This window comes from Berghia stephanieae, chromosome 14, assembly GCF_034508935.2.
Source record: "Berghia stephanieae isolate SIO BIC M18660-M18661 chromosome 14, UCSD_Bste_1.3, whole genome shotgun sequence".
NCBI classification, from domain to species: Eukaryota; Metazoa; Mollusca; class Gastropoda; order Nudibranchia; family Aeolidiidae; genus Berghia; species Berghia stephanieae.
The window spans coordinates 30,774,925-30,779,924 of NC_088373.1; positions in this window are offsets into that span (position 1 = coordinate 30,774,925).

The following is a 5,000-nucleotide window of genomic DNA, read 5'->3' on the forward strand; positions in this document are numbered from 1 at the left end:
CTTCTTCTTCTTTTTCTTCTTCTTCTTCTTCTTCTTCTTCTTCTTCTCTTCTCTTCTTCTTCTTTCTTCTTCTTCTTCCTTCTTCTTCTTCTTCTTCTTCTTCTTCTTCTTCTTCTCTCTTCTTCTTCTTCTTCTTCTTCTTCTTCTTCTTCTTTTTTCTTCTTCTTCTTTCTTCTTCATGTCTTCTTCTCATGTACTTCTTCATGTACTTCTTCTTCATTACTTCTCTTCTTCTTCTTCTTCTCTTCTTTCTTCTTCTTCTCTCTTCTTCTTCTTCTTCTTCTTCTTCTTCTCTTCTTCTTCTTCTTCTTCTTCTTCTTCTTCTTCTTCTTTCTTCTTCTTCTTTTTCTTCTTTTTCATCTTCTTCTTCTTCTTCTTCTTCTTCTTCTTCTTCTTTTTCATCTTTTTCATCTTTTTCATCTTTTTCATCTTCTTCTTCTTCTTCTCTTCTTCTCTTCTTCTTCTTCTTCTCTTCTTCTTCTTCTTCTTTCTTCTTCTTCTTCTTTTCTTCTTCTTCTTCTTCTTCTTCTTCTTTTTTCATCTTCTTCTTCTTTTCTCTTTTCATCTTTTTCATCTTTTTCATCTTTTTCATTCTTTTCATTTTTTTCCATCTTTTTCATCTTTTTCATCTTCTTCTTCTTCTTCTTCTTTTCTTCTTCTTCTTCTTCTTTTTTTCTTCTATCTTCTTCTTCTTTTCTTCTTCTTCTTTTCTTCTTCTTCTTCTTCTTTTCTTCTTCTTCTTCTTCTTCTTCTTCTTTCCCCCCATGATGTCTTTATGGCTGAAGTCAACAAGATGCAGGAACTGTGGTGCCTCTATGGTTCAGTGGTTAAGCTGTTTGACTTTGAACTGGACGTTGGGTTTTGTTTTGTTTGTTTTGTTTTTTGTTCTTTTCATTCTATCTTCATATGAGAAATCGTTACAACTTGGTATATGTATCAGCGCATGGCATAAAACAAAACATATCATCATCATCATACATCATCATTACACAATACAAGTAAAAAGACATAATATTTATAATATTATGGTCCCAGCAAATAAATCGTATCGTTCTGTCTGTCTGTTTTTGTGTATGTATGTATGTATGTATGTATGTATGTATGTATGTATGTATGTATGTATGTATGTATGTATGTATGTATGTATGTATGTACGCTCATTTCTTTTGTATACATGTGTAGAAACAATGTGCTTGCATGTAGTTTGTGAATGTCTGTGTCTTTATTTGTAAATGTGTTGATGTTCAATCCATGAACCAAACTGTTATAGCATTGTTTACCTCACATGAATTGCCTTTTATTTGGACAATCAAGATTATTATTATTATTATAATCAGTCGGAAGGGGACATTTTGGATTTACATTTTTTAATTTTTTTTTTTTTAATTTTTGTTTCATTTTCTGAATGAATGTGCTCCCCATAGCATTTTAATCTTTATTTAAAGTAAATCGGGTGATTTTTTTTCATGATGTTATGGTCAGATGTATGGGAAAGGTATCCAGCAACTTTTCTCAAATTTCATGCTTTTCCATCTTGACCTTCTAACTAAACTTGGCAATATCTCAGTTCAAACCTCTCCACCATCCGACTGATTATGCTATTCACTGTAACAAATGGTTATTTCCTTTTGCATTTTATTTATGTGTTTTCCACGTTAATTTGTGTATTGTTGTGCTGACTAAGGGTTTTTTACCCGAAACGTCCATTGTCTGTTTTGTTCCCATACGAAGAGGCCTCTCCATTTTTCACTCTTTCGTTTAGTATTTTCACGATCACCGGCTTCAGGCAGCCCTTACCGTTTTCGTCTTTGACTTTGAACGTTTTCTATAACTGTTGATTGTCGTTGGCAAAGATAAGACCAACAATTTTTAATTAATTTTTTTTTAAATTGAGCTTTATATTGCGCAATATCCACTAAATGTGCTCAAGGCGCTTTACAAGGGATCACTGGTCAACAGCAACATTTAACATGTAGGACGGGACATATGACGCCTGTTAGGCGATATTACAATTTTTCGGACAAAGACAACGCTGTTAACGGCCAGGTACTCATTATATACCCGAGTAAGGTGAGAGAATGCGGGTAAAGAGCCTTTTCCAAGGATTCAACTATGCGCCGAGCGCGAGGCTCGAACCCAGGACCTTTCGATTCGAAAGCGAGTGTCATACCACTAGACCACGTAGCCGCACACTTTCAGTGTCCGTTGTATTATTCCAAAGTGGGTCTAGCTATCTATAGATTTATGTCGTGTAAAAATGGTGTTAGGTTTGCTTTGATAAAAAAAAAAAAGGAAAGATAAAAAGTGAGGGAAATATAATAATAATGATGATGATGATAATAATAATAATAATAATAATAATAATAATAATAAATAATAATAATAATAATAATAATAATAATAATAATAATAATAATAATGATGATGATGATGATGATGATTATGATAATAATAATAGTAATAATAATGATATAATAGTAATAATAATGATGATGAAGATGATGATGATGATGATGATAATAATAACTATGATGATAATAATAATAATAATAATAATAATAATAATAATAATTAAGAAGGACGACGACGATGACAACGATAATAATAATGATGATGATTATATTTATAATGAAAATTATAATAGTGATAATAATATTTGTAATAATGATGATGATAATAAAAGTAATAATAATAATGATGATAATAATAAAAGTAATAATATATGATGATGATGATAATAAAAGTAATAATAATGATAATAATAATAATAAAAGTAATAATAATGATGATGATAATAATAAAAGTAATAATAATGATGATGATAATAATAAAAGTAATAATAATAATGATGATAATAATAAAAGTAATAATAATGATGATGATAATAATAAAAGTAATAATAATGATGATGATAATAATAAAAGTAATAATAATGATGATGATAATAATAATAAAAGTAATAATAATGATGATGATAATAAATAAAAGTAATAATAATGATGATGATAATAATAAAAGTAATAATAATGATGATGATAATAATAAAAGTAATAATAATGATGATGAAATAATAAAAGTAATAATAATGATGATGATAATATTATATAAAAAATATAAATTATGAATATATAGATGAATAATAAGTAATAATAATGTTATAATATAATATATATAGTATATAAAAAAAAAATATATATTATATAAAGTATATAATGATGATGAAATATAAAAAATTATATATAATAAGTAATAATGATTAATAAAATATTATATATATAATATATATAATATATGAGATAATAATATAATAATGATAATATAATAAAAGTAATAATAATATGTATAATAAAGTATATATTAATATTAATAAGTATTAATAATATATTATATTAAATAAAAATATGTATAATATAAATAATTTAAATATAATATATAAAATAAAAATAATATAATATATAAATAATAAATAAATAAATAATAATAATAATAAAAAATATATGAAATAATAAAATAATAAAGTGATAATAAAATAAAATATAATGATGAATAAAATAATAATAAATTATAATATAAAATAATATATAATAAATGTGAGATTAATAATAATAATAATAATATAATAATAAAAATAATAAATAAAATAAAATAATAATTAATAAAATAAAATAAAATAAAATAATGAAATAAATAATAAAAGTAATATAATAAAAATTAGATGATAATAATAAAAGTAATAATAATAATAAATGATAAAAAAAAAAATAATAATATAATAATGATATAATAAAAGAATAATAATATATGATAATATAAAAGTAATAATAATAATGATATATAATAAAAGTAATAATAATAATATAAATAATAAAATTAATAATAAATAATAAAATATGATAATAATAAAGAAAAATAATGATAATATAATAAAATAATAATAAATAATGATAATAATAATAAAATAATATAATAATATAAAAAATAATAAAATAAATAATAATATAATAATAAATAAAATAATAATAAAATAATGATATAATAATAAAAGTAATAATAATAATAATATGATAATAATAAAATAAAAATAATATATAATAATAAATAATAATAATAATATAAAATAAAAATAATAATAATAATATATAATAAATAATAATAATAAAATATAAAATAATAATAATAAATGATATAATAATAAAATAATAATAATAATATATAAATAAAAAATAATAAAATAATGATAAATAATAAAAGTAAATAATAAATAGAATAATAAAAAATAATAATAATAATAAAATAAAAATTAATAAATAATAATAATATATAATAAATAATAATAATAAATAATAAAATATAATAATAATAATAAATAAATAAATATGATATATAAAATATAATAATAATAATATGATAATAATAAAATAATAAATAATAAATAATAATAATTAAATAAATAATAATAAATAATAATAAGATAATAATAAAATATAATATAATAAAATAAATAATAATAAATATATAAAATAAAATAATAATAATATAATAATAATAAATAAAATAATATATAAAATAATAATAATAAATAAAATAATAATATATAAATAATATAATAAAAATGATAATATAATAATAAAATAATAATATAATAAGATAATAAATATTAATAAATAATAATAATATAATAAATATAATAATATAATAATAATAATAAAAAGTAATAATAATAAATAATAATAATAATAAAATAATAATAATATAAAAAATATATAATTATTAATAAAATAATAATAATAATATATGATAATAATAAGATAATAATAATAATAATAATAATAATAATAAATATAATAATATATATATAATAAAATATAAATATAATAATATATGATAATAATAAATATTAATAATATATGATAATAATAATAAAGTAATAAATATAATAATATAATAAAATAAATAATAATAATAAATAATAATAATAAAGTAATAATAATAATAGATAA